The sequence below is a fragment of the Schistocerca piceifrons genome, chromosome 7 (genome assembly GCF_021461385.2).
Source record: "Schistocerca piceifrons isolate TAMUIC-IGC-003096 chromosome 7, iqSchPice1.1, whole genome shotgun sequence".
Taxonomy (NCBI): domain Eukaryota; kingdom Metazoa; phylum Arthropoda; class Insecta; order Orthoptera; family Acrididae; genus Schistocerca; species Schistocerca piceifrons.
The window spans coordinates 194,217,913-194,231,076 of NC_060144.1; the positions used below are offsets into that span (position 1 = coordinate 194,217,913).

General features: G+C 41.1%; 1 pseudogene; it reads left to right on the top strand.

Moving 5' to 3' along the window:
- Window positions 1-12,363: 12,363 nt before the first annotated feature.
- LOC124709149 lies at window positions 12,364-12,481 on the top strand (annotated as a pseudogene).
- Window positions 12,482-13,164: the final 683 nt, after the last annotated feature.

Sequence of the window (13,164 nt, forward strand, 5' to 3'; positions counted from 1 at the left end):
GCTGCTTCCCGAGCGGGAAGGCGTGCCGGTCCCCGGCACGAATCTGCCCGGCGATTAGTGTCGAATTACGGTGTGCCGACCAAGCTGTGGATGGTTTTTAAGGCGATTTTCCTTCTACCTCGGCGAATGCCGGCTGGTTCCCCTTATTACGCCTCAGTCACACTATGTCGGTGATTGCTGCACAAACACTCTCTCCATGTATGCGTACACCATAATTACTCTACCACGCAAACATTTGCAGTTACACACGCCTGGTTTGAGATGTTCCCGAGGAGGGAGGGGGGTGTCCACTGGGGGCCGAATCGCACAATAACCAATATGCCCGTGTTTGGAGTGGGGCTGCAGTGGGATGGGTGGGCTGCTGTGGCCTGTTGTGAAGCCCTGAGGGCCACGGCGGGACGAAGCCTCTCCGCCGTTTCTAGCTCCCCGGTTTAATACACAATACGTACCCCCAAGAAGAGTAGAAAACCAGAAAAGAGAACCATGCACTTAGGTCGAAACAAGAGTGTATGCTCGAAAACGTAATTTTTTCTTTTCTTTTTTTGTCATTGTTGAAATAAGAGATAAAATGTGCGAAGCACAACAAAGTAAAAACAGAATGATGTCTTTAAACTTGCAGTATGTAGCTGTTATTAACACAGCCTATTATTCGAGTGTCATACCCACTGAAAACCAATTTCAAGTAATGTAACCAAAGATATAAGATTGAAAAGAAAAGTATAAAACTAGAAATCTTAAATAAATTACATACTCAAAATGTGTACGCTGGTGTAGATTAAAGGGGAAAGATAACTCTAAAATTCAGTCAGCACTTGTAGAAGCTACCCCAGTATAATGCAGAAACAAGAATTATTGTAATAAGAGACACTGTAAATTGTTTTAACCTGTAACAGCATAGAATAAAATAGTCTGAGAAAAAAGTTGAGTTTTTAAAGGAATATGAGATGATCCTCAACCAAACATGAGTGTTTGAACAAAGGACCAAGAGAGGCTAAGTAGTATTAATAAGACGGGGTGTGAAACATCATTTGTCCACTATAATAGAAGCAATGATTCCATTTAAGTTTAGCATGGTTCACTAATTTTCTGTCATTAGTACCATCTTCATCCGATTACCGATATTTTAGGCTTTATAATATTTATGGCCATAACTATTAGGATGTTGTGACAGTTTACTGATTTGTTAGGATCATGTTTTAATATTCTTTATGTATGTGACTTTGACTTGTGTAGCAGTCAAAGGGCAATAATTTCTATTGCCAACTGACAAGTTGTTCTTCAGGTTTTGCTTAGCTTCCCAACAGTTCTAGTGATATGGGTTTGCATGCAATCAGCTCGTTCCTCCACTTTTTATATTTTTAATAAACTCTTCTGGCTCTAAACCTTTTTGTCACTGTGTCTATATCTTCTTCATTGTTCATGTTTATGCAGCCGTTCGACCAGTTGATGGGTGTTTGTCTGCACCTCGTTTTTTAAATTGGTTTTTATGGTTTGAATACTACTCCTTGGATATTGACTGTTCTAGCACATCATCCTTGTTTATATTTGCACACTTTATATGTGTTTTCTGTTGTATCCTATCTTTCATACCTTTGATTTTATAGATGATGGTTCACATCCCGTTTTATGAATATTATATAGTCCCTCTTGGGCCTTTGTTTGAGCACCCATGTTTTGTTGAGGAGTAATTTATATTCTTTTAATAAATCAATTTTCCTCATAGACTATTTTATTCTGTGCTATTGTAATTTAAAACAACTGACAAGGTTTCTAATTACAACAATTCCCACATCCACATTATATTGTGATAGCTACTGTAATTGACATCTACTTTTGTATTTTGCTTTTCTGTCTTATGTCTTTGGTGACATTATTTGAAAGTGGTTTTCTGTGGATATGAAACACGAGTAATAGGAAATATTTATAATTACAACGTATTAGAAGTTTAAAGACAGTATTTTGTTTTTACTTTTTTGTGCTTCACATGATTTATCTCTTATTTGCACAACATCGGAAAAGTTTTGTTTTCGAGGATAGGCTTCTGCTTTGAACTAAATACAGGATTCTCATTGCGGGTTTGCAATCTTTTTAGCGGTTCTTGCATTCCTTCACAACTCAATTATACCATTATAATCGGTTCGCTTCTTTCTTTATCATACTTATGCCTACATTACTCCTTTTTCTTACTTTTTCACATACCATTTTAAGACAGATTTTCTTTCTTCATGACGTTTCGTTACACTATCAGCACTGTACGTTATACTATTGTTTGTACGACATGAATCAGAGTATTTTTTAGTGAAGGCTCTTCTACTTACTACACAGTAGTAATTTTAACTGTATTTCCTAATGTTATGGCTCTGAGCACTATGGGACTTAACATCTATGGTCATCAGTCCCCTAGAACTTAGAACTACTTAAACCTAACTAACCTAAGGACATCACACAACACCCAGCCATCACGAGGCAGAGAAAATCCCTGACCCCGCCGGGAATCGAACCCGGAAACCCGGGCGTGGGAAGCGAGAACGCTACCGCACGACCACGAGATGCGGGCTCCTAATGTTATGTTAAATGTATTTTGTTTAAGTGGTTGTTATTATTACAGTTAATAGGTAATGACGGTTCACAGTGGCCAGTGTTTGTAGATCATGCATTTTATTTTAACGTGTTTGTATTTTAAATATCTCTTTGTATATTTCTTACTAAAGCATCTGCATTGTAAATTTATTTTAAATAATGACAATTGATGTTGCGTACCACATTTGTTTTCTGTTGTAAGTTTGATGAATTTGTCGAATTTTACAGTGGCCTGAAGATGATGCAAATGAGACCGAAACTGATAGAGTAATTAAATTATTCCATAAATTAATGGTTGTTGGACATTTGGTTTTCGCAAGGGAATAGAAACAGAATGTGCCTCCATGGTTTGAGGTGAAGACACTATGCACCAGAGCCACTGGACCCCTAGTTCATGAGAGCTACGAGTGGAGGTGCAGCCATCAACCAATCCTGATAACACCCTGTACACTTATAAGCTTTTTTACAGGTTAAAGTGTATGCCTTGTGTGGCTCTGTGGTTTGCTGTGTAAGCTCCCTTTACTTTCTCGTCGTTGATTCCTTGAGATCACAGTGGATAAACGCATTTTCCAAGTCTGGAAGGGGCCGTGTAGGGATGGACGAAAGACAACAACCAGAATAAGGTACAGATATCACTAGATAATCGACATGTTAACTAATAAATTTCTCAATTTATTTTCATGAAGCACTTAATAACATCAAGTTTCAGAAATCTATTATAAATATACGTTCTATACTAACTATTAACACGTGACGAACGCACAGGCTGGCATACGTCCTATGACAGGCAAGTGAGCGAGAGACTCTCTGCGCAGTCCGAAGAACGCTGCCTGCAACTGCTACAGTGGTGCATATTATCACATAGAAAAAGAAAATTAGCTGAATTTAAAAATATAGAATAATTGGAATAACTAAATGACTATGACTAACCTTTACTTGTGTAATGAAGACGTTTAGTGACACATATCTCACATATCTACAGGAACCGAAAAGAAACCTTTTGAAGAATTTTGTAAAGAGCCATGGAAATGAAGAAAAAGAAAAAGAGAGAGAAAGGAAGAGAACTGAAAATTTATCTTGTAGTAGTCAATGTTAGGTAGTATTTGTATATGCTTAGTATTTAGTGAGCCAGGCAAAATTATTGTATATGTGTCATATTATCATGTTTATGGAAACTGCAAATTAAATGTAAAAATAACTAAGGGTAAACTAACACACGTGCACAGCTGACGCTAAAAACAATCAAATTTAGGTTTATCACGAGATCATAAAATTAAAATAATTGTTCTTGCTTATTTAAATACAAAAGGAACCGAGAAGCCAGTGTAGGCAGGCCATCGGCCAAGACAGCTATGTAATTACACTGCCTAAAGGAAATGAAGCACCTAGAAGATATAGTCGGGTGTCAATGTAACTACAGTGGGTACATAAACGATTAGAGTTGCAAGTCTCTGTGACAGGTATATCAGCATTAGTATTGTTCGTGTTTAGTGTTATTAGCAGACATGGTAGTGTATACAAGTAGTGTAAACAGCGCTAGATGGTGAGTGCTCACTATGAAGGACACAGAGATGCCATATACTCATGTGAGACAGCGTTATCGGCATATGACAAAGTTTGAAAGGGGACTCATTGTGGGTATCCATTTGGCAGGCTGGTCAAATCAAGTGATATCTAAATTTGGAGGGCGTTCAGATGTGACGGTGCCCTAATGTTGGACTGTATGGAAATGCAAGAGCAAGCATACTTGCCATCACGTTTCCAGTCTATCACGTCTGGTCACACGGCCTCTTCACATCTATGTCTTCCATACGAGAACAAGTTTTGGAATCCATGTAACACTGTGTGTGATCGTGCATTATTGTTTGGAGACTAGCAGTAGCCAGACAAGGTTATTACTGTCTCATGCATAGGGTGCTGTTAACACAACACAAATGACTGTGTTTAGAGTTGTGTGCCTTGATTGGGAAGCATGCAATGCTGATGAATGAATTGTGTTCAACAATCAAACGCAGTTCTGCACTACCCCAGATGACCATCGTCATTGAGTATTGTAGCGACAAATAGAGAGGTTCCATTCTTCCACTGTTTTGAAGAGGTGTAACGGCCTTATACCTGGCGTCATGGTATACAGAGCCATCCAGTATAACTTTGGGTCATGGCTGGTAGTGACTGAGTGACCTCTAGGTATACTAGGTATACCTCTAGGTATACTAATGATTTTGATGGCACACAAGTACAGCACAGATAACCTCTGTCCTCATGTGTACCTGTTATGTGACAGTATCGTGGTGCCACTTTTCAGCAGTGTAATGTTCATCCACAGATGGCTCGTGCCTCTAAACTAAACTGTCCGTGTAAGGATGACGTACTCTTGTGACCAGCAAAATTAACAATTTGTCTCCAACAGAATACGTGAGAGACCAACTCAGACATCAACTTCGTCCCAGTACCAGTTACCAGGATATCAAGGACCAGCGATAATAGACAAGGGTAGCTCACCTCAGGACACAACGGTTTTATAAGAACTTTCCCATCAAATCAATGCATGCGTCTAGGCCACACGGAGTACAACGTTGTACTGAACAGTTGGCTCATACTGCCAAGTTCTTTGTAAATATGTCTTAAGTTTCTGATCACTGAAATAAAATCATATATCCTCTCAGTTCGTGAAGTTTGTTCATTCACTTCTCCCTTGTGATCAAGTGAAGTGCACATTGGTTAGTGCACTTAACTCACATTCAGGAGGACGACAATTTCACCCCGCTCAGCCATTCAGATTTAGGTTTTCCATAATATCTCTAGATCACTCCAAGTAAAAGTTGGGATGGTTCCTTCCGTAATCCGAGCTTTGCCCCATCTCTAATGACCAACCTGATGATGGAGTGAGTAACTGTAATCCACCCACAACGGATATACACCTTCGGAGAACTGAAATAATTAATGACACGTGTTCCTAATGTCCCTGTTGTCTGGGAAAAGGCATCAGTTCCGAAGAACAAATTAAATAAAAAAACGTAGAATAAGTTATAACCGAATCATTATTGTGCGACTACTTCTACGCAATAACGATCGAAAGATAATAAGAGCAAAGTAGTTACTGAAATTTCAGGTAATGAAGTTAAATGTTTTTAGTTTAGATTGCGATTGCTATAGAAAACGGTCGCCAGGTCACAGTGTCAGTGAACAATACTGTATAGTTGTTAACCACTTTGGAAAAGTATGTACATGATTATTAATGTAAGACAATCGGGTGGGAACGGACACAATAACGCTTTTCTCAGAATCAAAATCAGTGTTAGCAACACGAAATAAATCTAATCGTGAAATCAGTAAAGAAAATTGCTCCAAGCATATGCAGTTGACAGCTAATTGTTTGTCACTGAGTCTGCGTAATAAATAGCTTCACACATCGTAGCATAAAGCCCACTGTTAATATTTCTACAATGGTAACTGTTCACAAAAAGATATTTTCCGTTAAGCAAAATATGTCTTATTACCATGTAACTTTCATTACATATCACTGTTATGTATTTAGCAATGAGAACAGAAATTATTGATCACACAAAGAAATTAAACATTCTGATGTTGAGTAATCTACTAAACTACTTTTCCATAATCAATGAATATTAATACTGGATTTTTAAGTGAAGATTTCCGGAACAATAAAGTCCATTATCTTTAACTATCACTCTCAATTATTGTTTAAGTGTTGATAACTTTCACTTTTCTAAACAAATTATGAAAATTAAATTAGGTCACCTATTTTATTCTTTTTGCCATCAACATTGACATTCGGTTTTAATTAATAATGACAGAACAGGACCCCACTTGGTAATTGTTCATGTTTAAGCACTTGTAACGCAATATTAACATTAGGCTGGTAATCATTCACAAAATGAAACTACTACGCTGGCTAGCCTTGATACACTTCTTGGCCTTACTTCAGTGAGTGGCAGCTGGTGCACTACATGCAGCTAGCAAGCACCATCCCTGAGCGCCTCTGTCAGAGCCTGCCGCACAACAGCTCAGGCCAAACTCAACTGCCTTCTGCATATTCACACCTAGTGAGAATGTTCCCTACTTCAAATATACTCTTTGACTGTTCATAATAGCAAATCGTCCTCACTATACCAGCATGTTTACTACATGTTATTACATAATTCTTCGTTAGACATTCCATTTAAATTACATAATCATATTCATCCGTAAGTAGATATTTGCAAAACAGTGACAAAATATATTATATAAAAAATTTCTCCGTTAATGGAAATTACAACATAAATACTGCAAAAATTTCTTATGTTAGGTACTGTGTTGTTGTGCTGCATACTCCTTCCTTCCTTGTGGACGCTTAATTTTTTTTTTCGGGAACTGTGTCCGGTGCAGTGCAAGTGGACTATCTTAGAGATGATCAGATAATCGACCCTACCGAGTCTAATTAATACATACATTAACACGAATTATACAAAAAAGTGACTATCAAATGGTCACTCAGGATGAAGTCCATATGATCTTGTTACTTATTATTGTAGCATTAATAAGCAAAGTATTAGCACAAAATAGTTCGATTGAATCTAATGTCACATGCAAAACGAAAGTAAAGGTATAGTGTATAACGGAGTGATCAAAGACTATAAAATGGCCTAACTTATCAAGTGATTTGAATACACACATACAAATGTTAAAAACGTGAGCAGTATTTGCAAATGGGAGGAACATAAGGAAAAATACTGGACAAGTGAGAAACAGCATGTAGTAAACAATAATAGAATGTTTAATGCCTGATATAGTAGACAAAATATAACGAAATGCTAAATATTTAATTTTGCTTCAGAATAGCAGAAAATTTGTGGGACATGCTTACTTACTTACCTACTTATCAATAAATAAATTGCTCATTTCACCTATTATTTGTGGTGTTTAGTGAGAATGGGAAATGCTTATGAAAATATCTAAGTAAACTTATAAATATACCAAAAGTAAGTATCACAAGATGTGACATCCTGGATAATTCAAAATAAATGCACTTGTTTTAATCAAAGCACTGAACACCTGTAAACAGGTAATTTGTTTTCATTATTACTGCACAACCTATACTGTATCTTGAGATTTATAACACACGTAGACTCCATGTTGGTTTACAATGCACTGAGTCACTGGCAAAAGTTTTTCTGAAAATGTCATTGGTTTTGAATATCACTCTACAGTCCATTTATAGAGGAGAAAAACACTCGCGAAATCATTGTTGGTTCATAATGTCGTGAGTTGACAGCTGATTCACAGAACACAGTCACGAAAGGTTTACGGCATTCTCGCTATTCAACAATAAAGTTGCTGCATCATGGCGTTTTAATTTTGCAGACAGCGTTGGCTTATACTGCTGAACGTACCTGCAAAAATACAGGGTGTTTCAAAATGAATATATGTGTTTAAGGCTCTGTTGCATTTATTACATTCAACTTACAATTATAAACAATGCAGCAAATGAAAGAGCAACCCAAATAGTTTTGCTTCTATACCTGTGCGCAAAGGCGAGATTATGGATCTACCAAGAGTGACTGAAGTACATGTTGAACGAATGAGTCTTTCGCGCGTAGCACCAAGAAATCAGATCGGAATGCTAGTCGTGAATTGGCAGTTCCAGTGACTTCTGTGTGGAGAATTTTAAGGAGACGCTTACAACAACATCCTTATCTTATTGTTTATAGCTGTTACAAGTTCTAAAACCTACAGACTCCGGTTTACACACGATTTTGCAAACGAAATGTATCTGTATGACAACGAAGATTTTCTGGGTAGCGTCGTCTTCAGCGATGAATCGTTATTTCACCTAAGCAGAAATATTGCCACAGAGAAAGCTGAGTAGCACTGTGGTGTAGTGGTTGTGATACTAAACAGTTGTATGGAGGGTCGTGAGTTCACAGCTCACCTAGACTGTACAGTTTTAATTTCTATATTCGGTTCGAGTACATTGTAGAAATATCCACAAATGTCAAGAATCATTGTAGTGGAATGTTGTGTAGCTGTATATGTACTGTATGCGTTCTGGCCAGAGGCAGTTCGCTCCGCGCTCTTGCATGTGCAAGTGCTGAATAAACCTTCGTTAAGTGAAGTTAGTGTTCGTCAGTCATCAAATTTCACTTTCTTCTACGTGACAATATGAACACACATAATGTGCGCATCTGGGGGTCAGCAAATCCCACTAGATGGCACATTCGCAAGAGATACCCCTAAATTCAATGTTTTTTGTGTCATATCCCGGCGGAAAGTTTACCGGTGTTTCTTTTTTGGTGAAGCAAATCTATGTAGTGTTTCTTATCTTGATGCGCTAGAACTATGGCTCTTTCTCAACTGGAAGAAGCTGAACCAGACAACTTCATTTGTCAGCAAGATGGTGCACCGCCTCAGTAAGCGATTGGTTAACCGACGTTGTACCCGACCGCTGGATTGGCTCAAGGGGCCGGATGTCAAGAACATGTTTTCATGACCTCCACGTTCACACACTCTCTGCCGCCATGCGTTTTTTACCTTTGGGTGTATATAAAGAATAACGTGTTTGTGCCACCTCTACCAAATCAACTACCCGACTTTAGAAACAGCGCCATCGAAACAATTACTCCACACACACTGATCAAAGTTTGGGAAGAACTCGCCTATCGATTGGATGTGTGACGAATGGTGCTCACATTGAACACTCGTAGGAAAAACTGTTTGAGTTGCTCTTTAATTTGATGTATTATATGTAATTCTAAGTCGAATGTAATAAATGCAACAAAGTCTTAACTCGTATATTCATTTTGAAACACCCTGCACATCACTGTATGACACATAGGTCAGGGGATATCCGTGAAAAACTCCCGCATCATGCATGACGTTTTATTTTATTACTTCTTCTAACTCTATTCGCAACACATTTCGGTTACAGTAGCAGAGTATGCTGCTGAACGTACGCCGAAAACTATGTCATTGTACTAATTCAGGAGATATGACGTCATTAACACTGAGATGCGTAAAAACTACCGCATCATTCGTGACGTTTTAATTTTAATTCATTACTTGATTAGCGATCATCACGTCACTGTGGAGCACAGAGTTCAGGAGATACGACGTCATAATGAGAATGAAACTGCCACGTGAAACTCGCTAGAGATATAACCGAAATAGCCGGCCAGTATGGCCGAGCGGTTATAGGCGCTGTAGTCTGGAACCACGCGACCGCTACAGTCGCAGGTTCTAATCCTGCCTCGGGCATGGATGTGTGCGATGTCCTTAGGTTAGTTAGGTTTAACTAGTTCTAAGTTCTAGGGGACTGATGACCTCAGCCATTAAGTCCCATAGCGCTCAGAGCCATTTTTACAACTGAAATATGTAAGCAGCTAAGGGTGAAATGCACTACTGGCCATTAAAATTGCTACACCACGAAGATGACGTGCTACAGACGCGATATTTAACCGACAAGAGGTAGATACTGTGATATGCAAATCATTAGCTTTTCAGAGCATTCTCACAAGGTTGGCGCCGGTGGCGACACCAACAACGTGCTGACATGAGGAAAGTTTCCAACCGATTTCTCATACACAAAAAGCAGTTGACCGGCGTTGTCTGGTGAAACGTTGTTGTGATGCCTCGTGTAAAGAGGAGAAATGCGTACCATCACGTTTCCGACTTTGATAAAGCTCGGATTGTAGCCTATCGCGATTGCGGTTTATCGTATCGCGACATTGTTGCTCGCGTTGGTCGAGATCCAATGACTGTTAGCAGAATATGGAATCGGTGGGTTCAGGAGGGTAATACGGAACGCCGTGCTGGATCCCAACGGCCTCGTATCACTAGCAGTCGTGACGATAGGCATCTTATCCGCATGGCTGTAACGGATCGTGCAGCCACGTCTCGTTTCCTGACTGAACAGATGGCGACGTTTGCAAGACAATAACCATCTGCACGAACAGTTCGACGACGTTTGCAGCAGCATGGACTATCAGCTCGGAGACCATGGCTGCGGTTACCCTTGACGCTGCATCACAGACAGGAGCACCTGCGATGGTGTACTGAACGACGAACCTGGGTGCACGAATGGCAAAACGTCATTTTTTCGGATGAATCCAGGTTCTGTTTACAGCATCATGATGGTCGCATCCGTGTTTGGCGACACCGTGGTGAACACACATTGGAAGCGTGTATTCGTCATCGCCATATTGGCGTATCACCCGGCGTGATGGTATGGGGTGCCATTGGTCACACGTCTAGGTCACCTCTTGTTCGCATTTACTGCACTTTGCACAGTGGACGTTACATTTCAGATGTTTACGACCCGTGGTTCTACCCTTCATTCGATCCCTGCGAAACCCTACCCTACATTTCAGCAGGCTAATGCACTACCGCATGTTGTAGGTCCTGTACGGGGCTTTCTGGATACAGAAAATGTTCGACTGCTGCCGTGGCCAGCACATTCTCCAGATCTCTCACCAATTGAAAACGTCTGCTCAAGAGTGGCCGAGCAACTGGCTCGTCACAATACGCCAGTCACTACTCTTGATGAACTGTGGTATCGTGTTGAAGCTGCATGGGCAGCCGTACCTGTACACGCCATCCAAGCTCTGTTTGACTCAATGCCCAGGCGTATCAAGGCCGTTATTACGGCCAGAGGTGGTTGTTCTGGGTACTGATTTCTCAGGATCAATGCACCCCAATTGCGTGAAAATGTAATCACATGTCAGTGTATAGTATATTTGTCCAATGAATACCCGTTTATCATATGCATTTCTTCTTGGTGTAGCAATTTTAATGGCAAGCAGTGTATGTTAAGAATATTTGGGATGTATTTGTCATGTCCATACATGGGCAAAGCCACAGGTAAAATTCTCATCCGAAACCCCTGGAACGATTTCAACCAAATTTGATATACATAGTAGTCGTGATATGGAAGGAAATACAGAGGGAGTAAGAACCATCAGCATCCTATTAGGGTGAGCGCGACAATGTGGAGAGAGAAGGACGTAGGAAGAGATGGAGAGACAGGGAAGGGGAAGCAGTATTTGAAGACAGACAGGGGGGAGGAGGTGATGGACAGAGGAAGGAAAGTGGAAGAGATGGACATAGATAGGGGGTGGGAAAGATAGGCAGGGAGAGGAGGAGGAGGAAATGAACAGAGAAAGAGGGAGGAGGAAATGGACAGGAAAAGGGAAAATTTGGAAACTTGTGGTGTGGACTATCGGACCGAACTGCTGAGGTCATCCGTCCATATGCTTAAACACTGCTTAATCTAACTTAAACTAACTTACACTAAGGACAACTCACATGCCCATGCCCGAGGGAGGACTCGAACCTCCGACGGGGGGAGCAGAAAAAGGGAAGAGGAGGGGATGAGCAAGGGCAGGCGGGAGGAAGAGATGGATAGAGAGAGGGTAAGGAGGAGTGGTTGGTTGGTTGGTTGTTTCGGGGAAGGAGACCAGACAGCGAGGTCATCGGTCTCATCGGATTAGGGAAGGACGGAGAAGGAAGTCGGCCGTGCCCTTTGAAAGGAACCATCCCGGCATTTGCCTGGAGCGATTGAGGGAAATCACGGAAAACCTAAATCAGGATGGCCGGACGCGGGATTGAACCGTCGTCCTCCCGAATGCGAGTCCAGTGTCTAACCACTGCGCCACCTCGCTCGGTAAGGAGGAGTGGACTAACAGAAGACTGAAATAAACAAATACGCGGGCAATTACAGGTACTCAGTTTATTATAATGCAAATTACAGTAGCGAGAAAATTTTTGAGACTATTAAGTCGGAAAGGTGGCAACGGCCTTGCCGCAGTGGATACACCGGTTCCCGTGAGATCACCGAAGTTAAGCACTGTCGGGCGTGGTCTGCACTTGGTTGGGTGACCATCCAGGCCGCCATGCGCCGTTGCCATTTTTCGGGTGCACTCAGCCTCGTGATGCCAATTCAGGAGCTACTCGACCGAATTGTAGCGGCTTCGGTCAAGAATACCATCATAACGACCGAGAGAGCGGTGTGCTGACCCCACGCCCCTCCTATACGCATCCTCCACCGAGGATGACACGGCGGTCGGATGGTCCCGGTAGGCCAATCGTGGCCTGACGACGGAGTGCTTTATTAAGTCTGGTTGTTGTTGTTGTTGAGATTACCCAGTTAGTTTTTGGAGTATGGAGAATTAGTTTCAATAATTTGGGAAACGAATGACATGTAAGTAGCCCTAAAAAGTTCCACTTCACACTCGGCGTAATGCCGACTTTTAAATCACATTGTTGGAAGAAAAAGATCTGATTACACTATATTTTTCCTTTCCCTGAGAGGTAGCGTAGGGGGAGGCTGCGCCCCCCTCTTGCCTCCCAGTATGGGCCCCTTTGACCGTAGCCCCATAGCCCCCCCTCCCTCCCCCCCTCCCACCCCCCCACACCTAGCCTCCCACTGGGTTAACTGTCAGCGATTGCGTTGTGTTGATATTAACGTCTGAGCTGGAGCCTCTGACAAAACTGTATACAGAACACGTACATGAAGTTTTTATCCACCTACCACACAACTTCCAAGGGTAATAAATCTCATCATGCTGGTCCGATTTGTGCAGAGAACAC